The following is a 26,386-nucleotide window of genomic DNA, read 5'->3' as shown; positions in this document are numbered from 1 at the left end:
AAAAAGTAAAAATAAAAAAAACTCTCATAACAAATCATAGCCATCACATTTTAGTCTATCTGCTGTCCAAAAAATTATGGCAAATTTTCACCTTCTATTTTTTCTTCAATTTGTTTTCATAGACAAGCAGCCCAAAGAGACACCTCCCTAGGTTACTGGAAAATAGAATTCCAGTATTTCTTCTGATCATTTCTCAATGCTAAGTTTTAGGAATCTTACTTATATTTCTATTACATCACATCACAAAATAAGTCTTCTGTACTGGACATAAATTAACTTCTACATCTAACAGTAGCCTATTAAAGCTTACATTTTATTGAAGTCCATAAATTTTATAGATACAACCAGATCAGAACTTTAGTAAGTTTGGGTGTATAATTTATTACATGATAGGCTTTAAAAAATCTTAAGTATAAGCTATATCTTTTAAAACCAAATGGAAATTTTAGAACAAAAAAAAATTCCAACCAAACTAAAAACTCACTGAATGGGCTTAATAAAATACGTCAGTAAAAGAGGAACAAAATTAATAAACTTAAATATGCATCAATAAAATTATCTGAACAACCAAGAATTAAAAAGATTTTTCTTTTAGTGAACAGTCTCTCAAGGATATAAACCAAAAAAGCTAACATTGGTGTCATCAGAGTCCCAGAAGGAAAAGGAGAATTTGGGGCAGAAAAATATTTGAAGAGATAATAAATGGAACTTCCCCAAACTGGGTAAGAGACATAAACAAATACAAATACAAGGTAACACTAAATAAGTGGAGAATAACTAATTAAATATTGAACATTGATTTGATGAAGTGGAATAGAACCGTCATGAAATAGTGTGAAATTATGTATATAAATATGGAGTATATTTTTTCATGTAAATATGAAATTTGTTTTATTAGAATAGTGAGAGGCATAGGTATTTTTTGGGAGGCAATCTGTCTTCAGTTTTGTGCTTTTACAATAAAAAAAAAAAAGAGAAGGAATATGCCAGTACATTGGTATTATTTGTTGAGGTATCACATCAAAGTATTCTGTTTCTCACACTACAGAGAAAATTAAAACATCAGTTAATTACTACACTCAACAGTACCTCTGTATGGATGGTATCATCTGCCTAATGACACCAGGCTGCAGTGAAGACAGAAACTTATAACAACCGGACATTATAGGGTTATGACAAAATACCCTGTAGAGTTCCCAAAATAGTTTCAAGAACTTTGACAGCTTTGCTGGAAAATATGTTTCCTTAAGATGGATAGTCATGAAGCTAACCAACTCCAGATTACGGCTGTTTATTACAAAAATTAAACATCTGCTTTCTCTTTATCTATGGCTTTCTCTCTACTTTCATGGAAAAGGGGAAAAAATATGCTTAGACTTTGCCTGAATAGTTCAGAAGATGGGTAAGTGTTGATTATTATATTAATAACTAGAAACATTTCAATACATAAAATTGTTCAAGTTCCTCACTGTATCCCTTTTCACTAGCCATATTCCCAAGATGCTTATGTAATTAAAGGTAATTTCAAGCCAAGTCCTCATGTCTACAAGTTCACGGATTAGTTGTCCAAATTTCTTCCTCTTAATGTTTTATTCTCTGATTTGGAAAATATGATTTATTGAGCCAAACTTTCATTAAATACTAAATTCTTTTCTGCCAACTCCCAGAGGGCAGGTACTTTTATTGCAGTGTATCAATAGCGATACACAGATTTTTGAGACATTTGTGGGCAAGATGCATATATCTCATAGTTCACTGTACCAGTTTTTATCTCATGAGCCAAATTTACATATCCTTCCAAATCCAGGCTAGAGATCCCCTCTAGAGGCTGACAGGAATAAAAAGGAAGAAATGTTGTACAGCATACCTAAACCTAAAAACTCAAAGTATGTTAAAATAGATCATATTTTTACAGCATGAGGTAGATAGCAATTTACTTTTAGTAAACCAGAAACTAACATCCTACATCTAATGTTCAAAATTCAACCACAAGAAAAATACATTCCTATCAGAGAAAGTTGGTAATTCATCTATATACCTCATATCCATATTTAATTATTTATGAGTTCATCCATTCAACCACTGTTTGATGAGTGCCGCGGTAAGTAATGCACCTTCCTAAGCCATGGAGATACATTGCTGAACCCAAAGAAGATGGTCCCTATGCTCATAGAGGTGAATATGAACATTAAGTGCTCAATTACATGATTATGTATATCCACACATGTTGCGAAGAAGACTACGCAGAAGTCTGCTTATGCTGTGCTGTTGCTCAGTCATGTCTGACTTCTTGCGACCCTTGGACTGTAGCCCACCAGGCTCCTCTGTCCATGGGATTTCCCAAAGATCCTGGAGTGAGTAGCCATTTCCTCCTCTAAGGTATCTTCCTGACCCAGGGATTGAACTCACATCTCTTATATCTCCTGCACTGGCAGCAGATTCTTTATCACAGAGCCACCCTGGAAACCCCCAAGGAGAAGTCTACATCTATGAAAAAAGACTAACACTAAGGAGGATTAGTAGCATACAACACAGGGAGTTTTGAAGGACAAATAAACAGGAGCAAAGCCAAACTGATAATGAGAAGATAGAGAAAGGGGAACAAAGGACAAGGGAGCAGCCTGTGCGAAGGACTTGAGACAGAGTAAACAGAAAGATGGGCAGAGCTGGAGGACAGAACATGAAACGAGGCTTATGAAAGGGCAGAGGAAGACTGAGTCATGCCTTACAGGTCATATCCGGATTTGGCTTTTACTCTAAGAGCAGTGCAAAAACACTGAAGTTCTGGGAGCAAAGGAAGGACATAAACAGGTTTATGAGTTACTGGGATTTTTTCATCACTGCAGCAATAGATGAAAAGTGACTCAAAGGAATCACATAGAATAGGAATAGGGAATCAGTTAGCCTCTAACAGACCAAGAAAGAAAGGATGGTGACTTAGACAAAGCAGTGGTTTTCAAATCAGGGCAGTCTTACACCATGAGCACACGCTGAATTTCTGGAGACATTTTTGGTTGTCGTAGGTAGTGATGGTGTTACCACTGGCATATAGTTGATACAGGCCACGGATACTGTTCAACACCCTCAGTGCACAGGACGGCCCCACACCACAAAGAATTACCCAGTTCTCTAACGTCAACAGTGCCAAAGTTGAAAACCTTCGACTAGAGGGATGGCAGCAGAAATGAAGAGAAACAGATACATATTTGGCTTCCCAGGTAGCACTAGTTATAAAGAACATGTCTGTTAATGCAGGAGGCATAAGAGACGTGGGTTCAATCCCTGGGTTGGGAAGATCCCCTGGAGGAAGAAATGGCACCTGACTCCAGTATTTTTGCCTGGAGAATCCCATGGACAGAAGGGCCCGGAAGGCTACAGTCCGTAGGATCGCAGAGAGTCGGACATGACTGAAGCGACTTAACACATACACAAATACATATTTAGAAGTTAGAAATGACAAGACTACAATGATTGAACACAGGATGAGTGTGAGAAAAGGAATAAAAAATGACAAAAATAAACCGCAGGTTTCTGACTTGTGCAGCTGAGTAAACTGTGGACCCTTCAAGTTTGGAGGAAGATGATCAAGAATTTGGGTTTAGATGAATTGAGTTTGAGATGCTTTAAAGGCATCAAGTTAGATAAGCAGTCATACATACTGATTTGAATTTCAAAGCAACAAGCACAGAGTATGCTGACAAGTCAAATAAAAGAGGAGCCATGTCATTTGGCAAAGTGGTTTGTTGGAAGCAAGGTCAAAAGACTAGTAAGTGTTAGGTGTGACTAGCAGTTAAGAAAATGGAAACAATGAATACAACTCCCAGAAATTTTACTGTGAAGTAAGGAATGGCTCAAAGTGCAAAAGAGTTCACTTTTATTTTTTTAGGGTTTTCTGAACACAAAACTGGGGAAGTCTTTTAAATGTTTAAAAGGCTTATAAGTAAAGACTGAAAAAACAGTAGAGGACACAAGTAGAAGAAATAACAAAATGACAAGATTGTTTCTAAAATTCAAATTCTTCTTGACACCTGCATTTGAATGTCCAAAACATTTCAAATGGAATGTTATTAAAAGCTGAGTTTTTCTTTCTCCCTTGCAGTGATTTCCTTCTCAAAAGACATCACCATCCAGCCATTCAGACAACCCAGTAATAGAAGAGTCAGGCTTGACAGCGCTCTCTCATTCACCTCTATTCTAAATCCACCCTAAAAATCTCTTGGATTATTTCATTTCTCTCCACAACCCCATGATATCCCAGTCAAGGCAATCACTCACACATCTAGACTACCCAGTAGCTTCCTGTTAGTTTGCCCTTTATGAGCTATTCTCCCACTCTGTACCCACAAAATCTGATTTTGTCACCTCACAGATTAAAACCCTTCAGTGACTTTTCATTTTTGAAGCTTTAGAGCCAAATCCTTAATATTGCTTACAAAGCCCTTTATCTGTTCAAGTGTCAATTGACAGCAAGTTGCTCCTCACTCTTTCTGCTTTAGCTTCACTGGCCTCCTTTCAGTACTTGCTCTTCTTTCTACTGGGACCTCTCTTGATTTCTCACCCTTTGCTCATCCTTTAAATTGAAGCTCAAAAGCCATTTACTCAATGAAGTATCATCCAACATGACAAGTCACTCTAGCTCCAGAATCATAGTATCCTTTGTGGAACCTCCCTGAGAAGTGATTCTACATGTATTCCTGTTTGTGTCTGAGTGGGTGCCATCTGTCTCTCAGGCTCTAGGACAGCACAGATCCAGCCTGAAGAAAAATCAAGGGACAATCACTGCCATATGGATAGTGTCCAGCATGGTGCCTGACAAACAGAAGGCACTCAATGACCACCTTAACATTAGATGTTAAATAAATACATATTTATAATTGCTCCATAAAATGAGTGTAGTTGGCTTTTTGCTGTTATTACTGTATCTCTGTTTCTCACTAACGATATATCTAAGACCTAAGGATTTAAATTACTTGCACAAGGGTAACAGTCCTCACCGGTGGACCAGTATTTTGGATACCTCTCTCCTCAGTTCCTGAGCTAGTGCTTTTTGCACTCTGCTAGAATGCTTCCATCCCCAGGTGCAAAGTGGTAAAGAATCCACTTCCCAATGCAGGAGATGCGGGAGACGCAGGTTCGATCCCTGGGTCGGAAAGATCCCCTGGAGGAGGAAATGGCCACCCACTTCAGTATTCCTGCCTGGAGAATTAGAGAATTCCATGCAGTCCAAGGAGTCGCAGAGAGTCGGACATAACTGAGCATGCACGCACACACAATGCTTCCTAAATTCAGGAAATTTCCAATGGAATGTACAGACAAGTGACTCTTCAGGCTAATTCTAAATTTGAGTGGTGTCTCTCATGATTCCACCTGGATTTTGTTTTATATCAGCAAGTTATAACAAATTTCAAATACTGCCAAAAAAGATGAAATAGGTAATTCACATTAAAAATTAAAAAATAAAAAACCTACCCCTGAGAACTGTGGTTTTCCTGTCAGAACTTTCCAATAGCACTTATAGTGAAACATTTCACTATAACTTGATCATTTGTGCTCCCTTAAAATCCTAATTATCAAGAGTGCAGTATCAATTTGTAAAAGATTCAGAACAAACTTATTTTGAGAATTAATGAGTACAACTTACAGATTTTCTTTAATAAAACTGCTAATTCACATTTACCATGTCATACTCAATCCACTACTTTATCCTAAAGGAAACCAGTCCTGAATATTCATTGGAAGGACTGATGCTGAAGCTGAAACTCCAATACTTTGGCCACCTGATGCGAAGAACTGACTCGTTGGAAAAGACCCTGATGCTTGGAAAGATTGAAGGCAGGAGGAGAAGGGGATGAAAGGGGATGAGATGGTTGAATGGCATCACTGACTTGATGGACATGAATTTGAGCAACCTCCAAGGGTTGATCATGGATAGAGAAGCCTGGCAGGCTGCAGTCCATGGGGTTGCAAAAAGTCAGACATGACTGAGCTACTGAACTGACTCAGTCCACTAAATTCTACATGTACCAAAGACAAATCAATCTTAGCCAGAAATTTCTAAGAAAGAAATGCAGGATATGATTAAATTGAAATATATAAATAAACTGCTAAGTTACTTCAGTCATGTCTGACTCTGTGCAATCCCATAGACGGCAGCCCACCAGGCTCCCCCGTCCCTGGGATTCTCCAGGCAAGAACACTGGAGTGGGTTGCCATGTCCTTCTCCAATGCATGAGAGTGAAAAGTGAAAGTGAAGTTGATCAGTCGTGTCCGACTCTTAGCGACCCCATGGACTACAGCCTACCAGGCTCCTCCATCCATGGGATTTTCTAGGCAAGAGTACTGGAGTGGGGTGCCAGTGCCTTCATAAATAAACTATGTCATAGTTTATTAAAATATGTCATTTTTTTCATTTTCAACATCACAAAGCACTCAGAGTACACTGAAATGCCAAGTATTCTGAAACCATAAGATTTGTCATATTCATTATCACCATTTTTCAAAGAGGTAAAGTGCTATAAAATACACTGAATATTGAAGTTATAATAAATTCCCTTCCTTCTAACATTAGCCCCACCAAAGTGCTAGGCCATGGCTCATTATAAACATATGACTTACGGCAGCCCCAGGGTCCCCTCTGTCTTTACTGTCTGCACCAGATATTAGGCACATTAGCAGTTTCTACCTTGTCTTATTCATGACTCTATGTCATTTTGTTGAAATTTCCAACACTGTCTTAGAGTCAAGGGAACATAAGAACCTCATCACCAGGTACCTATTCAGTTGTGTAGGAACTCCAAATATATCATTTTATTTGATCCTCACAAAAGTCCATCAGATTAGTATCTCTGTATTATGGAATGATAGATTCAGGAATGATCCCTAATCAACAAGAGTCCAAATGTACCGATTTCTAGAAAATTGAGGATTTGTATACTTTTCCAGTGTGAGTGCAGAAAGCTTGAACCCTGAAAATATGACTGGTTTGGCTTCTTTCAGGCCAAATAAGATCAGTTTCTTAATCAGTGTCATCTGATAAGATTAATTTGACCTTGTTTATCATCAGTTTTATATTGTTTCTAACAAAGTCTCACTTGGGGGATTTAAGAAAGCCAGAAATATTAATATTATAAATTGTTTAGGAAACAAATTTTATTTGGTGCAAGTCTCTGGTATCTTTTTCATAGTAAAATTATGAACATATGTCTATTTGCAAGGAAAAACATATAGTTGCCACTTGACTTTCAAATGTTTTTTAGGAAGATGACTTTAAAACTTACCCTAAGCTGACAGACCAGCACAGGCCTGTCTATTGTTAACTTTTATATAATAAAATCCACCAAGATTATTAACCCAGTCCTGGCAGGACATGTCTATGATTTGAGACATGAACATGTTTTTAGCCCAGTTTATCTCAGAAAATCATCAGTTCTATTTTGCAATGCAAATCCTCTGGTTATGTTTGTTTGTGTGTCTGTTGGCTTGTTTGCCTTAGTCTATGATTCATTTTATAATGATAACCTAAGTATGTGCCTTAGCTGAGGTTTATAGTGAATTAATAGATGAAATTTGAAGAGCGCCATGGTGTCTGGAATTAGGAAATGATTTGCTTTTGCTATTCTTGAAAGAGAGGAAGTAGTTTTGTTTTAACATGCAAGTACCACGTTTTCTCAAAAAGAACAAGCTGAAACTGATCTTTAGTCTGGAGAGGCTTCTGTGAATTTTTGTGAAGTTGCATTGGGATTTAAGAAATATCGTATTTCCTGATTTAATAATACATATGATTGAGATGAGAAGGGCAGTGTTTTAATATTACTCTGAATCAGAATCTAACACATAATTTTGAAGAAGGAAGGAAGGCTTTGTTACTCAAATTTGTCATTACTATACTGTATGGATTTTAAATTATTTGATTTTCAAGTAGCTAACAGAAAGATGCACCCTACATAGGCCCTAATTTTTAGTCTGACATCAATGATGCAATAATCATAGTCACTATCATTTATTGAGCTCTAGTCAAGGGCTGGGCATGTGATAGGCACAATTCATCTTTATGCCACCTGGTCTTCACCACGCTCCAACAAGTGGGTATGATTATCACACATACTTTATAGATGAGGCACCTGCAGCTTAACGAGAGTTATGGAACTTGAGAAAGGTAGCAACACTAGAACTACAAAGCAAGAAGCTCTGACAGGTCTGACTCCAGAGGTCATGTCCATTACAAGCTTGTCCATTCGTTTACTTTTTTCATTTTGTTTTCCTGTTATAGAGAGGTACACATTTAAAAGTATTCTCAGAAAATCACCCTTCCTTTTAAGCCCTAAGTGTCCAGAGATGAAATAGTCAGTGACTACAAGATCCATTCAAATCTGTTTAAAACACATACACATATAAAGCATTTCTTCCTGCATATCCTCACAAATCAGATCAAATGCTGTATGAGACAAGTCATGCTACAGTAATAAGACTCTGGACTTAATTTGTACATTATCTTCCCATGGCTTTCAGATGCTATGACATCTTAGGAAGTAAAGGAATAGATCATAGATCACAGGAGGTAATATAAATTGGCTATCACCTGAGATACAGTCTTTTTATTAAGTTTTACTATACTCTTTAATTAAATAATATTTGGTAAAACATCTTTTTTATGTCCTGAAAATGTTACTAATAAAATGAAATGTAAAGTTCAAGGAGATAATTTTTGCAAAAAAAAAAAAAAATCCCAGTTTTCAATTTTATAAGATTAGCACCTAATTTCAAATCAATCCATCTTGAACTATGCTAAACAACAGAGAATAAACACATTGCCTAAAAGCCAAATCACCATATTCCACAATTCCTTTTAGGACTTTCTAGCATGCAATTTCTAGAAGAATTTAAATTATTTCTTTTCTTCATCCGTGTCATCGCTTTTACACAGTGAAACTGATCATTTTTTGCTTGTCTGGGAGATCCATACTAGACGTAGGTCTACACCATGATAGAATACACCCAAGGGGACACACTTTTCTGCTTCAAGAACATAAAACAGAGGAAACCACCTTGTTCTATATTTATATATATATATATAAAAGAAAGGAAATGTCCAGGTATCAGTAAAGAGAGAAAGAAAGCTCTCCTCCATGCCAGGGCAGCATTGTGAAGGAGGAGCAAAGGGTAACAAGCTGAGGCTGTGGTTTATCCCCAGGCAGGGACTGACAAAGAATGCGACAGGCACTGGCAGTGCTCCCTCATCCACATTTCTTGGGATTCTTTACCACCCTGTGCCCAGCTGCCCCCTGCACTCTCATGCCAATAGTCAGTACCCGTGTTTTGTTGGCAGGAAGTTGGCCTCGGGCTGCTGGAATCTCTCTGAGAGCTCAAGTAAGGCAGAAACTCCCTAGGAATTTACATCCCTCTGGGGGGAAGACTTAAATAACAACTGGCATATATAATGAATACTCTAGCTCCACCCCATCTGATGAGGAGGACTCTTAAGATGTAAACTTCAAATTTGCCCTTCAAACCTGAGAGCATGTTGCCTGGCTGGGACTCTGCTTGATACTATGCCCTTGCCTGACAAAATTCTTTTTCCAGTCTTATTTTTCCAAACCCCTACCTTTTCTGGGAACACCTGCTAATAAATTACTTTACCATGGATCTTCACCTCAGCCCTGCTCTGGGAAAGTTAATCTGAGACACAAGATTGAGTCCTTACAAAGTAGCAACTAAAACTATAGGCTACCCTGCCTATATCCAGGAGCCTAGAAGAACAGCCCTCTCAGTGCAAGAAGCACTAGCAGCCTGGTCAACCCATAAGGAAGCTCTCTGAATGCAAGTAATTCTACCATGAGAAAATAAGATCCATGCCTCCAAAACACAAGCATACAGAATCAGAATTTACATGATTTATGAAATGCAAGAAGCCTCAAGCTAGGAAATTAACATAACTTAATGTGGAGCAGGTGAGATACGGATGGAAATGCCAGACTATTATCCAACATTTCTGCCATGAACAAGACATACAATTCCCACAGGAATGCGGGTGGGGAAGAGGTGTGTTGAATGATGAGAAAGGCTCACAGTCAAAAAAAAAAAAAAAATACAAACCACAGAGGAAAATAGTTTCACCTTGATAAAAAGTCTCACTTCAGCAATTTGAGGGTTTCTATAATGTGAAAAAGTTAGAAAATCAGCATATGTGAAATGATTAAAGAAAATAATAATATTATTTAATATAATGATAAACCAAGATAAAATCATTATAAAAAATAGCCTTAAGAAGAACATAATAAAGTACCTATATAAAGGTTATGATGGCAGACTGAATTTGTTATTGTTGTTCAGTCAGGTCCAACTCTTTGTGACCCTATGGGTATCAGCATGCCAGGCTTTCCTGTTCTTCACTGTCTCCAGGAGTTTGCTCAGATTCATGTCCACTGAGTCAGTGATGCCATCCAACCATCTCATCCTCTGCAGCCTACTTCTTTCGTCTTCAATCTTTCCCAGCATTAGGGTCTTTTCCAATGAGTCAGGTCTTTTCTAGTGAGTCAGCTCTTCAAATCAGGTAGCCAAAGTATCGGAGCTTCAGCTTCAGCAGATTGAATACATTCAAATAATTTTACTGACTCCTACCAAACATAGGGAAAAAATATTTAATCCACAAAGATGAAGTGAGCAACAGGAGAGACAACAGTGACAGAATTTTAAAAGCTGGAAAGCAGGACCAGTGTAAATGACTTAGGAGATCTGAGAAGTATGAAAACAAAATTGGCAGTCAGAAAAACTAAGATCAAGTCCTTTCCACCACAGAATCCCAGAAGATTCTGGAACTCACATACTCAGTAACTCTGGAACTATGAGTAAAGTAACATCATATGTTATTTGGCTTTCTCTTTCTGACTTACTTCACTTAATATGATAATCTCTAGTTACATCCATTATTTCATTCTTTATTATGGGTGAATTATAGTCCATTGTATACATAAACACTAAATCTTCTTTATCCCTTTGTATACTGATGGACACTTAGGTTAGGTTACTTCCATATTTTGGCTATTGTAAACAAGGTTGCTATGAATATTAGTATATATGTATCTTTTCATTTTCTTCAGATATATACCCAGGAACAGGATTGATGGATAATATGGTATTATAGTTCCATTTTTAGTTTTTTGAGGAACCCCCATATTGCTTTCCATAGTGGCTGTACTAATTTACATTTCCACCAGCATTGTACAGGGTTCCTTTTTCTCCACATCCTTGCCAACATTTGCTACTTGTGGTCTTTGTGATGATAGCCATTCTGACAGGTGTGAAGTAATTATCTCATTGTGGTTTTGATTTGCATTTTTCTTATGAATATAGATGCTGAGCATCTATTCATGTGCCAAGAAGAGAGCTTTGGGAAATTTTTTTAATTACAATGAAGATGAAACACTCAATGATACAGTGGAAGATAAAGTTAAGGAAATATTTCAGAAAGTAGAACAAAAAGAAATGAAAAAACCAAAAAGATAAGAAAATTAGAGAATCATCTAATAGGTCTAAGAAAAAGGAATAGAAAATACAGAAAGAGAGAACACATGCAAATTGAAGAAATGAACATTTTAATGAGCTATTACAAGAAATATCACTCCAAAATAAGGATGCAAGTTTCCAGACTGAAAGGGGCCCAAGAGTCTCACCAACATATATCACTATAACTCGGAACAAAGGAGAAAAAGAAAGGGATAAAGATTCAACAAACATCTGAATATGAAAAACAGGTCACATACAATGTAAGTAAAGTGACATTATAATCCACCTATCATCTAAAAAGGATACTTTAAAATTAGACAATTTTAATAAATTTCTTTACTGACAAACTGGTTACTTCACTGACAGTTCTAATTCAAAAACTAACTTCAAAAATAAAATTGCCTCTAAGAAAAGTAGCATGTGTTTATAAATTTCAAACAAAATAACTTCTTTTTAAAAATTTTTTATATTTTATTTATGTGTTTATTGACTGTGCTTTTTACTGCTGCACGTGGGCTTTCTCTAGTGGCAGCAAGCGAGAGCTACTCTCCAGTTGCAGTGCACGGGCTCCTCATTGCAGTGGCTTCTCCTGTTACAGAGCACAGGCTCTAGGTGCACAGGCCTCAGTAGCAGTGATGCCTTAGCTTAGTTGCCTCACGACATGTGGGATCTTCCCAGACCAGGGATAGAACCTGTGTCCCCTGCACTAGCAGGCAGATTCTTAACCACTGGATCATCAGGGAAGTCCCCAGATAACTCCTTTATATTGATTTTTAAATATTAATTTAAAAATTAAATAATAAGCAGAACAACTATTTTTGGTACATATTCATTTACAATAGCAATTTTCTAAGCTATCTCTAATAATGTGTCATTTGTGCTTTTATTTTTTTATATATATATATTTTTTTTAGTTTACAGCTTTTATTTTTTTTAATTTTATTTTATTTTTAAACTTTACAATATTGGATTGATTTTGCCAAATATCGAAATGAATCCACCACAGGTATTCATGTGTTCCCATCCTGATCCCTCCTCCCTCCTCCCTCCCCATACCATCCCTCTGGGTCGTCCCAGTGCACCAGCCCCAAGCATCCAGTATCATGCATCGAACCTGGACTGGCGACTCATTCCATATATGATATTATACGTATTTCAATGCCATTCTCCCAAATCATCCCACCCTCTCCCTCTCCCACAGAGTCCAAAAGACTGTTCTATACATCAGTGTCTCTTTTGCTGTCTCGTACACAGGGTTATTGTTACCATCTTTCTAAATTCCATACATATGCATTAGTATAATGTATTGGTGTTTTTCTTTCTGGCTTACTTCACTCTGTATAATAGGCTCCAGGTTCATCCACCTCATTAGAACTGATTCAAATGTATTCTTTTTAATGGCTGAGTAATACTCCATTGTGTATATGTACCACTGCTTTCTTATCCATTCTTCTGCTGATGGACATCTAGGTTGCTTCCATGTCCTGGCTATTATAAACAGTGCTGCGATGAACATTGGGGTACACGTGTCTCTTTCAATTCTGGTTTCCTCAGTATGTATTCCCAGTAGTGGGATTGCTGGATCATAAGGCAGTTCTATTTCCAGTTTTTTAAGGAATCTCCACACTGTTCTCCATAGTGGCTGTACTAGTTTGCATTCCCACAAACAGTGTAAGAGGGTTCCCTTTTCTCCACACCCTCTCCAGCATTTATTACTTGTAGACTTTTGGATCACAGCCATTCTGACTGGTGTGAAATGGTACCTCATAGTGGTTTTGATTTGCATTTCTCTGATAATGAGTGATGTTGAGCATCTTTTCACGTGTTTGTTAGTGATCTGTATGTCTTCTTTGGAGAAATGTCTATTTAGTTCTTTGGCCCATTTTTTGATTGGGTCATTTATTTTTCTGGAGTTGAGCTGCAGGAGTTGCTTGTATATTTTTGAGATTAGTTGTTTGTCAGTTGCTTCATTTGCTATTATTTTCTCCCATTCTGAAGGCTGTCTTTTCACCTTGCTTATACTTTCCTTTGTTGTGCAGAAGCTTTTAAGTTTAATTAGGTCCCATTTGTTTATTTTTGCTTTTAGTTCCAATATTCTGGGAGGTGGGTCATAGAGGATCCTGCTGTGATGTATGTCGGAGAGTGTTTTGCCTATGTTCTCCTCTAGGAGTTTTATAGTTTCTGGTCTTATGTTTAGATCTTTAATCCATTTTGAGTTTATTTTTGTGTATGGTGTTAGAAAGTGCTCTAGTTTCATTCTTTTACAAGTGGTTGACCAGTTTTCCCAGCACCACTTGTTTAAGAGATTGTCTTTAATCCATTGTATATTCTTGCCTCCTTTGTCAAAGATAAGGTGTCCATATGTGTGTGGATGTATCTCTGGGCTTTCTATTTTGTTCCATTGATCTATATTTCTGTCTTTGTGCCAGTACCATACTGTCTTGATGACTGTGGCTTTATAGTAGAGCCTGAAGTCAGGTAGGTTGATTCCTCCAGTTCCTTTCTTCTTTCTCAAGATAGCTTTGGCTATTCAAGGTTTTTTGTATTTCCATACAAATTGTGAAATTATTTGTTCCAGCTCTGTGAAGAATACCATTGGTAGCTTGATAGGGATTGCATTGAATCTATAAATTGCTTTGGGTAGTATACTCATTTTCACTATATTGATTCTTCCAATCCATGAACATGGTATGTTTCTCCATCTATTAGTGTCCTCTTTGATTTCTTTCACCAGTGTTTTATAGTTTTCTATATATTGGTCTTTAGTTTCTTTAGGTAGATATATTCCTAAGTATTTTATTCTTTCCGTTGCAATGGTGAATGGAATTGTTTACTTAATTTCTCTTTCTGTTTTCTCATTATTAGTGTGTAGGAATGCAAGGGATTTCTGTGTGTTGATTTTATATCCTATATTTTATATTTTACTATAATCATTGATTAGTTCTAGTAATTTTCTGGTGGAGTCTTTAGGGTTTTCTATGTAAAGGATCATGTCATCTGCAAATAGTGAGAGTTTTACTTCTTCTTTTCCAATTTGGATTCCTTTTATTTCTTTTTCTGCTCTGACTGCTGTGGCCAAAACTTCCAAAACTATGTTGAATAGTAATGGTGAAAGTGGGCACCCTTGTCTTGTTCCTGACTTTAGAGGAAATGCTTTCAATTTTTCACCTTTGAGGATAATGTTTGCTGTGGGTTTGTCATATATAGCTTTTATTATGTTGAGGTATGTTCCTTCTATTCCTACTTTCTGGAGAGCTTTTATCATAAATGGATGTTGAATTTTGTCAAAGGCTTTTTCTGCATCTATTGAGATAATCATATGGTTTTTATTTTTCAATTTGTTAATGTGATGTATTACATTGATTGATTTGCGGATATTGAAGAATCCTTGCATCCCTGGGATAAAGCCCACTTGGTCATGGTGTATGATCTTTTTAATGTGTTGTTGGATTCTGATTGCTAGAATTTTGTTAAGGATTTTTGCATCTATGTTCATCAGTGACATTGGCCTGTAGTTTTATTTTTTTGTGGGATCTTTGTCAGGTTTTGGTATTAGGGTGATGGTGGCCTCATAGAATGAGTTTGGAAGTGTACCTTCCTCTGCAATTTTCTGGAAGAGTTTGAGCAGGATAGGTGTTAGCTCTTCTCTAAATTTTTGGTAGAATTCAGCTGTGAAGCCGTCTGGACCTGGGCTTTTGTTTGCTGGAAGATTTTTGATTACACTTTCAATTTCCATGCTTGTGATGGGTCTGTTAAGATTTTCAATTTCTTCCTGGTCCAGTTTGGGAAAGTTGTACTTTTCTAAGAATTTGTCCATTCCACGTTGTCCATTTTACTGGCATATAATTGTTGATAGTAGTCTCTTATGATCCTTTGTATTTCTGTGTTGTCTGTTGTGATCTCTCCATTTTCATTTCTAATTTTATTGATTTGATTTTTCTCCCTTTGTTTCTTGATGAGTCTGGCTAATGGTTTGTCAATTTTATTTATCCTTTCAAAGAACCAGCTTTTGGCTTTGTTGATTTTTGCTATGGTCTCTTTTGTTTCTTTTGTATTTATTTCTGCCCTAATTTTTAAGATTTCTTTCCTTCTACTAACCCTGGGGTTCTTCATTTCTTCCTTTTCTAGTTGCTTTAGGTGTAGAATTAGGTTATTTATTTGACTTTTTTCTTGTTTCTTGAGGTATGCCTGTATTGCTATGAACTTTCCCCTTAGGACTGCTTTTACAGTGTCCCACAGGTTTTGGGTTGTTGTGTTTTCATTTTCATTCGTTTCTATGCAAATTTTGATTTCTTTTTTGATTTCTTCTGTGATTTGTTGGTTATTCAGCAGCGTGTTGTTCAGCCTCCATATGTTGGAATTTTTAATAGTTTTTCTCCTGTAATTGAGATCTAATCTTACTGCATTGTGGTCAGAAAAGATGCTTGGAATGATTTCAATTTTTTGAATTTACCAAGGCTAGATTTATGGCCCAGGATGTGCTCTATCCTGGAGAACGTTCCATGTGCGCTTGAGAAAAAGGTGAAATTCATTGTTTTGGGATGAAATGTCCTATAGATATCAATTAGGTCTAACTGGTCTATTGTATCATTTAAAGTTTGTGTTTCCTTGTTAATTTTCTGTTTAGTTGATCTATCCATAGGTGTGAGTGGGGTATTAAAGTCTCCCACTATTATTGTGTTATTGTTAATTTCTCCTTTCATACTTGTTAGCATTTGTCTTACATATTGCTGTGCTCCCGTGTTGGGTGCATATATATTTATAATTGTTATATCTTCTTCTTGGATTGATCCTTTGATCATTATGTAGTGACCGTCTTTGTCTCTTTTCACAGCCTTTGTTTTGAAGTCTATTTTATCTGATATGAGTATTGCTACTCCTGCTTTCTTTTGGTCCCTATTTGCATAGAAAATCTTTTTCGAGCCCTTTACTTTCAGTCTGTATGTGTCCCCTGTTTTGAGGTGAGTCTCTTGTAGACAGCATATGTAGGGGTCTTATTTTTGTATCCATTCAGCCAGTCTTTGTCTTTTGGTTGGGGCATTCAACCCATTTACGTTTAAGGTAATTATTGATAAGTATGATCCCGTTGCCATTTACTTTATTGTTTCGGGGTCAAATTTATACACCTTTTTTGTGTTTCCTGTCTAAAGAATATCCTTTAGTATTTGTTGGAGAGCTGGTTTGGTGGTGCTGAATTCTCTCAGCTTTTGCTTGTCTGTAAAGCTTTTGATTTCTCCTTCATATTTGAATGAGATCCTTGCTGGGTACAATAATCTGGGCTGTAGGTTATTTTCTTTCATCACTTTAAGTATGTCTTGCCATTCCCTCCTGGCTTGAAGAGTTTCCACTGAAAGATCAGCTGTTATCCTTATGGGAATTCCCTTGTGTGTTATTTGTTGTTTTTCCCTTGCTGCTTTTAATATTTGTTCTTTGTGTTTGATCTTTGTTAATTTGATTAATATGTGTCTTGGGGTGTTTCGCCTTGGGTTTATCCTGTTTGGGACTCTCTGGGTTTCTTGGACTCGAGTGATCATTTCCTTCCCCATTTTAGGGAAGTTTTCAACTATTATCTCCTCAAGTATTTTCTCATGGTCTTTCTTTTTGTCTTCTTCTTCTTCTTCTGGGACCCCTATGATTCAAATGTTGTAGCATTTAATATTGTCCTGGAGGTCTCTGAGATTGTCCTTATTTCTTTTAATTCGTTTTTCTTTTTTCCACTCTGATTCATTTATTTCTGCCATTCTATCTTCTAATTTACTTATCCTATGTTCTGCCTCTGTTATTCTACTATTTGTTGCTTCCAGAGTGTTTTTTATTTCATTTATTGCATTATTCATTATATATTGACTCTCTTTTATTTCTTCTAGGTCCTTGTTAAACCTTTCTTGCATCTTCTCAATCCTTGTCTCCAGGCTATTTATCTGTGATTCCATTTTGATTTCAAGATTTTGGATCAATTTCACTATCATTATTCAGAATTATTTATCAGGTAGATTCCCTATCTCTTGCTCTTTTGTTCGGTTTGGTGGGCATTTATCCTGTTCCTTTATCTGCTGGGTATTCCTCTGTCTCTTCATCTTGTTTAAATTGCTGAGTTTGGGGTGTCCTTTCTGTATTCTGGCAGTTTGTGGAGTTCTCTTTATTGTGGCTTTTCCTCACTGTGTGTGGGTTTGTACAGGTGGCTTGTCAAGGTTTCTTGGTTAGGGAAGCTTGCGTTGGTGTTCTCGTGGGTGGGGCTGGATTTCTTCTCTCTGGTGTGCAATGAAGTGTCCAATAATGAATTATGAGATGTCTACAGTTTTGGGGTGACTTTGGGCAGCCTGTATCTTGGAGCTCAGGGTTGTGTTCCTGTGTTGCTGGAGAATTTGCTTGGTATGTCTTGCCCTGGAACTTGTTGGCTCTTGGGTGGTACTTGGTTTCAGTGTATGTGTGGAGGCATTTGATGAGCTCCTGTCAATTAATGATCCCTGGAGTCAGGAGTTCCCTGGAGTCAGGATTTGGACTTAAGCCTCCTGCTTCCAGTTATCGGTCTTATTTTTACCGTAGTTTCAAAACTTCTCCTTCTATACAGCACCATTGATAAAACATCTACGTTAAAGATGAAAAGTATCTCCACTGTGAGGGTCACCCAGAGAGGTTCACAGCGTTACATGGAGAAGAGAAGAGGGAGGAGGGTGTTAGAGGTGACCCGAATGAGATGAGGTGGAATCAATAGAGGAGAGACTGGGCTAGCCAGTAATCACTTCCTTATGTGCACTCCACAACTGGACCGCTCGGAGATGTTCACGGAGTTACACAGAGAAGAGAAGAAGGAGGAAGGAGACAGAGGTGGCCAGGAGGATAAAAGGGGAAAATGAAAAGGAGGGAGACAGATCCAGCCAGTAATCAGTTCCCTAAGTGTTCTCCACTGTCTGGAACACACAGAAATTCACAGAGTTGGGTAGAGTAGAGAGGGGTTAGGGAGGAGACACAGGTGACCCGGTGGAGAAAAAGGAGAGTCCAAAGGGAGAGAGCAGTCAAGCCAGTAATCTCACTCCCTAGTGAAATATGGGTCCTGAAGATTGGGTTCTTAAAGGTACAAAATTGGTAACAAATACATAAAAGCAAAAATTAAAAATCTAGAGTAGAGTTTGGAATTTCAAAAATACAATGTTAAAGAAAAGAAAAAGGAAAAGAAAGAGAGGGAAAAAAAAAAAAACAAAGTCGCAAAAATTATAAAGAAAATATAGGTACACAATTGATAACAAATACCAAAAAGCAAAAGTTAAACATCTAGAGTAGAGTTTGGAATTTCAAAGATACAATGTTAAAAAAAAAAAGAAGAAGAAAAGAAAGAGAGAAAACAAACAAACAAAAACAAACAAAGTCGCAAAAATTATAAAGAAAATATAGGTACAAAATTGATAACAAATACCAAAAAGCGTAAATTAAAAATCTAGAGTAGAGTTTGGAATTTCAGATATACAAGGTTATATAAAAGAAGAAGAGAAAGAAAGAGAGAGGAAAAAAAAAATGTTGCAAAAATTACAAAAAATATATATATATATATAGGTACAAAATTGATAACAAATATCAAAAAGCTAAAATTAAAAATCTAGAGTAGAGATTGGAATTTCAAAAATACAATGTTAAAGAAAAGAAGAAAAGAAAAAAAAAAACAAGGTCACAAAAATTATAAATATATATATATATATGAAGTTTGCTTTAAAAAAAATAGGGTTTTTTTTGCAAAGTAATAGTTATAAAAGTGAAAACTAAAGGAATAATAGAGGACTTAAAAAAATTTTTTAATTAAAAAAAAAAAGAAAGAATGATCGTAAAAATAGTAAAAATATATCTAGGACTTTCTGTGGTTTTGTTGTGAGTATTGTGGGGTCAGTTCATTTTCGGCTAGTTCCTTGGTCCAACTTATATTTCTCAAGATCTATAGGCTCCTTCCTATGTAATCGGTACTAACCACAGGGTTTAATCTATTGCCTGTAGCTTCCAAGGCGGTTCCCTCTGTTATAGCTTCTTCTGTTTGCTGGTCTCTTCAGTGTCTGGTTTCCGCCCTGACACAAAGGGGACGGTGGTGGACACTTCTTTTTTTTTATTTTTTTTTTTAGGCTCACTTTTTCGGTCGCACTGTGGGGAGGGAGGGAGGCTGCAAACAAATAACACTGGCGTGTGCTCGCAGTGCCTCAACCACACTGGGTCTGCCCCCACTCACAGCACGTGTAGCCTCCCTGCCCACACTGCTCAGGCTCTCGGTTGCCCCGCCAGGAACCATCCGTGGCCGGCCCTGGGCTGCTTGCACCTCCCAGGTCCAAGCCACTCAGGTTCAGGCACTCAGGTAGTCCTCAGAGGCGCAGACTCGGTTGGGCCTGCATTTTGTGCCCTTCCCAGGTCCGAGCAGCTCAGATGATGTGTTTGGCGAGCCCCAGTGCTGCGACTTATCGCCTCCCCGCAGCCCGGTTATCTAGGTGTACAACCGGCTCACCTTCTCAGGCGGATGTTGACCGCCAGACCTCCAAGAAGTTTTAGTTAGCAAAAAAGCCTGCTTACAGTTTTATAGATAATGTCTCTCTGGGGCTGCGATTGCCCCCTCAGGTTCTGGCTGCCTGTCACCAGAGGGGGACGGTCTGCAGCCGGCGATCTCTGTTCAGTCCTTTGTTACGTGCGCAGGGCTGGCGGTGTCTTAGGTTAGGGCTGGCTTTTTGCGTGGTAGATATCCCACAGTCTGGTTTGCTAGCCCAAATTATTTCGCTCAGATAGCGCTTGGGGTATTCAGGCCAGATCCTTACTCTAAGCGGTGCAGCCCGTGCCGCACCTCCCTGCCCAGCCCCCACTTGCTAGTGGCGTGTGTAGGCGTCTGCGCTGCTTCTCCGCTGGGGGAGTTACCCTAGGGCTGGCAATCTGCAGGTTTTAATTGTTTATTTATTTTTCCTCCCTGTTATGTTGCCCTCTGTGTGTCCAAGGCTCAGCACAGATTCGGCAGTGAGAAGGTTTCCTGGTGTTTGGAAACTTCTCTCTTTTTAAGACTCCCTTCCCAGGACGGAACTCCATCCCTCCCTCTTTCGTCTCTTTTTTTGTCTTTTATATTTTTTCCTACCGCCTTTCAAAGACTTGGGTTGCTTTTCTGGGTGCCTGATGTCCTCTGCCGGCATTCAGAAGTTGTTTTGTGGGATTTACTCAGCGTTTAAATGTTCTTTTGATGAATTTGTGGGGGAGAAAGTGTTCTCCCCGTCCTACTCCTCCACCATCTTATCTCCTCCTCATTAGTGCTTTTAAAGAGTGTTTTCTTTTGCTATGATCATGTAGTTTTGTTTTCATAAAATTGATCTCATTATTCTATATTTAAGGGTTACTAAACTTGAAAATGTTGACGGCTTTTGTTGGCTTTTCTCTCTGGGCCATATTTTGAACTGAAAAACTGCTTTCCCTAGAGGTACTGAAGTATCCAGTAACTTAAGAGTAACATTAATTTTTATCTTCTGCATTTTGTGATTATTTCCATCCAAATATTTTCAGAGTATATTACTTAGAAAATAGTTTTGCAAAATAAAATTCATCAACTAAATTCTCTCCATGACTAATTTAAATTTAAAGGCTACAAAATTTAAATCCTTCTCAATATATCCCATTCTGGTAAAAAAGAATAAGAATAAATTTATCAAAGTCAAACTAGGAACTCCATCAATAGTCTTCCTATAAATCCAAGTGATTGAAATCAAAAGATGAATGGATAAGAAAGCTGTGGTACATATACACAATGGAGTATTACTCAGCCATTAAAAAGAATACATTTGAATCAGTTCTAATGAGGTGGATGAACCTGGAGCCTATTATACAGACTGAAGTAAGCCAGAAAGAAAAACACCAATACAGTATACTAATGCATATATATGGAATTTAGAAAGATGGTAACAATAACCCTGTATACAAGACAGCAAAAGGGACACTGATGTATAGAACAGTCTTTTGGACTCTGTGGGAGAGGGAGAGGGTGGGATGATTTGGGAGAATGGCATTGAAGTATGTATAATATCATATATGAAACAAGTCGCCAGTCCAGGTTCGATGCATGATACTGGATGCTTGGGGCTGGTGCACTGGGACAACCCAGAGGGATGGTACGGGGAGGCAGGATGGAGGAGGGTTCAGGATGGGGAACACATGTATACCTGTGGTGGATTCATTTCGATATTTGGCAAAACCAATACAATATTGTAAAGTTAAAAAATAAAAAATAAAAATAAAAACCAAACAAACAAAAAATTAAAACAGCATTCAAGCTCTCATCATTTACTTTACTCAATACCTCACTTGTTTTTGTAGAAAAAAAGGCTACTGCCTTCCTATTTTCAAGGTTCATTTTAATTGCAATCAACTAAACAATTTCAAACCAAGTTTTTGTGCTTCAGTCATTGAATAACTTGATTAAAAATTTCCAACAGACTTTAAATGAATGCAAGCACAAGTTAAAGGACTTGTTTCCCAAACAAGTCCATACAATTGCAAGAAACTTATGGTGATTTATAAATTAATACCTCGAATGCTCAAGGTCTTCTGAAATGAAATTTATGAAGAGCGAGAAGAAAAGAGACTGCTGACATACTAATCTATTTCCTGAGCTCTGTTTTCTATCCTAACCTTCTACATGAAAAGGCACAATTAAATATGATGATAGAATAAAAATGGTAGGATCTCAAATCATTTTTCCCATGCATTCACTCTCTGAAGCTATTAGAGGATGTATCCAACAATTCTATATATTAATTTTCTATCCTACAACTTTACCAAATTCATTGATGAGCTCTAGCAGTTTTCTGGTGTATCTCGGAGGGCTTTCTATGTAAAGTATGATGTCATCTGCAAACAGTAACAATTTTATTTCTTCCTTTCCAATTTGGATTACTTTTATTTCTTTTTCCTCTCTGATTGCTATGGTTAGGACTGGAATGGCCTTTTGAAAACTTAGTTACTGTAACAGCTAAGTGGGAGTTCTTTTCAGAGTGGGGGGAAAGGTTCTCCAGGAAGTGACATATGCTCTGAATCAGTATCCAGTATATGGTTCTGTTTCTTCCATAACAAAAATTCATGGATCAGGAATCAAGGGGTGGAAATGGAAGGGGTATCATTCACTAATACCTCTAGTGACCCAGCAACAAAAGTTTTGCCTCCTGTTCCCCACAACTTTATGTTCTGCTGGCTCAGAGATCTTACTTCCAAAGGGAGGAAAATGCTCCCACCAGGAAACACAATGATTCCATTAAACTAGAAGTTAAGACTGCCAAGCAGCCACTTTGGACTCCTCATTCCTAAATCAACAGGCAAAGAAAAGAATTACTCTACTGGCTGGAATGAATACTCTTGCTTACCAAGGAAAACTTGGATTGATACTGTATAGTGGAGAGAAGGAAGAATTTGTTATGTCCAGAATACAGGAGAACCCATGATTAAAGTCAGTGGAAAAACATGACAACCTAATCCAGAAAGATCCTTCAGGAATGAAGTTGAGATCATCCTGCCAAGTTAAGATTTATGATCAGTTGAGGTGTTTACTGAGGGGAATGGGAATATGGAGTGGGTAGTGAAAGAAGTGAAGTGAAATGAAGTCACTCAGTCGTGTCTGACTCTTTGCAACCCCATGAACTGTAGAAGGTAGTACTAAATACCAGCTACGACCACATGACCAGTTATGAAATTAAGACTATAACTGTAATAAGTATATCATCCTTTTTTTGTTATGAATATGTTTGTGTGTTAGTTTTCCTCTTTTATTTCTTAACCATGTAACAAAAATATATTGACTTTCCATGATGTCATTTAATATTATTAACTTTAAATCATCATTTTTAACTTACAGAATGTAAAGGAAAAGGGTAAATATCACATAGGAATTATGTATCCTCTTACGAGGAAAGTGTTAATGCATTTTCAGTTGTGTACAGAACAGCATTTTCATGTTAGGTATAATTGCTACCATCTTTATTTGGAGATTAAGTGTAGTTTAAGGAGATGTGTCTGGATGCCAGGTTGACAAGGGGTAGACCTGTGATGCTTAGTTTTAAGTGTCCACTTGGCTGGACCACAGTGCCCAGATATTTAATCAAACATTATTCTGAATGTTTCCATAAGGATATTTTTGTTGACGAGATGAACAGTAGACTTTGAATACCCTCAATAATGTGAATAGGCCTCATTTAACCCATTGAAAGCCTGAATAAAACAAAATAGTGACCTGAGATGAGCAAGAAAGAATTCTGCTAGCTGACTCACTTTGCACTTAAACAGTAACTCTTCCCTGGGTCTCCATCCTGAGAGCCATCAAACTTGACCTGCAACACAGGTTACTCCTTGGGTCTCTGGTCTGCTCACCTATGCTACAGATTTTGAACTTGTCAGCCTCCATAATCACATAAGCATAAGCCAATTCTTCTTTATATATTTATACATATACATCCTATCAGTTCTGCTTGTCCAGAACTAATATATATATAGCTAACAAAAATTCAGGGCAATGGTACCTGGTGGTTGGTAGATTATTGGAGAGAGGCACACAGGAGTTTAAGGTATTCGTAATATTTGATTTTGTTACCTGGGTGGAGAGTACATGTATTTTATGTTATTGCTATACATGGTTGGCATACCTTTCTGTGTGAATAATACATATCACATACACACGTTTGCACACACAGAAAAGTTTAACCTAGGACAGGTAAAATAGCTGACTTCCAGCTGAACACAGAAAGAGCAAACTAGAAAATACATGTAAAAAAATTGTCAAATATATATCAGAAGAAAATAACAAGATGTAAAACATGAAAGATTAAGAAGCAGAACAAGAGAAGAAAAACTCAAGCTCAAGTTTTTCAAGGAGAGCATATAGATAATAGTGAAGTTAAAATATTCAAAGAGATCATGACTGATAAATTTTCTTATATAGAAACATGACTAATAAAATAAGTATTAATAAATAGGTGCAAAATATCAAATACTAAAAGAAACTGCAGTAAAGGAAATCTTAAAGACAACAAAAATGGACACAAAAATTAGATGTACAAGAGATTTCACACCAACAAAAAGTCAAAGAGACAACTAGTAAAGTGTGCCAAGAGAAAAATAACTGTCAATCTCAAGCTGTATTTCCAACTAAACAATCATTCAAAAGTTGAAAAGTAAACTTCTGGTTCAAGGGAGAAAAGAAGCTCTCTTTTCAGACTCTAGCTAAAAGAATTAGTGGAAGAACACTTCTGCAAAAAGGAAATTGAACCTCTAATAAAGAAATAATCTACAAGAAGCAACAGTGAGGAAATAAAATTATAATTTGAAAAATAAAATTAGTAAATCTTAATAAAAACTGATGGTTAAAATTATTAATTTGAAATAAGAGGGTTAAAACAACGAGTTGGAAATAAAGTACTATATAACATAGACTATAGAAGAGTAGATACTGTGTGCTCTGTTGCTCAGTAATATCTTACTTTTTGAGACCCCATGGACTATAGCCCGCCAGAGTCCTCTGTTCATGTGATTATCCCAGCAAGAATACTGGATTGGGCTGCCATTTCCTCCTCCAGGGGATCTTCCCAACCCAGGGATCGAACTCATGTCTCCTGCATTGCAGGTGGATTCTTTACTAACTGAGCCACCTGGGAAGTCCAGAGAGAAGAGAGACTTGTTGTTTGTTGTTTAGCCACTCAGTCATGTCTGATTCTTTGTGACCCCATGGACTGTCTTCCAGGCTCCTCTGTGCATGGTATTTCCCAGGCAAGAATACTGGAGTAGGTTGCCATTTTCTTCTCCAGGGGATCTTCCTGACCCAGGGATCTAACCTCATCTTCTGCATTGGAATGTAATCATTCTAAAATCTTTGTATTATTTTGGAGAAAAATAAAGACACTTATTTAACTTCAAACTTTGGTTAAGTATATATACTAAAAATTTAAGAGAATCACTGAAGTAGTAGACTGTGCAATTTCCCAAAATGTGAAGGATAAAACAGAAACAAGAAAGTAAAAAGGCATAAAGCAACAACAATGAAAAAATGGGGAAAAAATGGTAGGAATACATCCAAGTATTTCAGTAAACACAGTACATAGTAAATGCAAATTTAATTGATAAGCTACACTATCGATGTTTTAGCATTAGATGTTCTAACTCTTAGAAACTGAATAGATCAAGCACTCCAGAAGTTAGCACTGCATGAGGTTGAACATGAAAATTTAGAAATTTTATAGAATGGACATATATGATTCATTCTCTGAGTGCATAGAATATCTACAACCAACAATTAGAGATTAAGCATCTTTTCAAGCACACAAAAAACACATAAAACTTGATTATCTACACAGATAATTTTTGAAAAGTATAGCAGACACTGTTTTTTGTCTGCCCAACACACTGTCTAGCCCATTTCCCTATTAACAGAACCTGCTTTTGTGTTCTGATAGTAATGAGTCCCCTTGATCTGCAGTAAGGGCTGCTTTGCTACAGCTCCAGGGAGTGAATAATGATCAGCTCCAGCCAGTTAATTCATAAGTGCACATGGTTAGTGTATAGTCCTGGAAATGATTTTCTTGTACAAATCCAGCAATTAGATTTTAAAAGATACTCTTGAATTTTTTATGTGGACAATTGTATGTTATAAAAAACATTGTTTTATTTCTTTTCAGTCCTTGCAAATGTTATTTTTTTCCTTCCTTGGACACAGGCTAAGACCTATGATATAGAGATGAAATCATACATTATTGGCAAACACTATTATTTTACTCCTAATTTTCAGGGGAATGCTTCTGATGTGTCATCAGAAATAATATAGTTTGTGTGTGCTTATGTGCTCAGTCCTGTCTAACTCTTTGTGACCCTTTGGACTGTAACCTGTCAGGTTCCTCTGTCTATG

General features: G+C 37.2%; 1 long non-coding RNA gene across 1 annotated transcript in view; it reads right to left on the bottom strand.

Moving 5' to 3' along the window:
- LOC133233649 (uncharacterized) overlaps positions 1-26,386 on the bottom strand; it is a 265,658-nt gene that overhangs the window by 216,603 nt on the left and 22,669 nt on the right. The gene's annotated exons all lie outside the window — the stretch shown is intronic.

The sequence above is a fragment of the Bos javanicus genome, chromosome 20 (genome assembly GCF_032452875.1).
Source record: "Bos javanicus breed banteng chromosome 20, ARS-OSU_banteng_1.0, whole genome shotgun sequence".
Lineage (NCBI taxonomy): Eukaryota > Metazoa > Chordata > Mammalia > Artiodactyla > Bovidae > Bos > Bos javanicus.
Note: the sequence above shows the minus strand (reverse complement) of the source record. Positions and strands in the feature narration are given on the sequence as shown.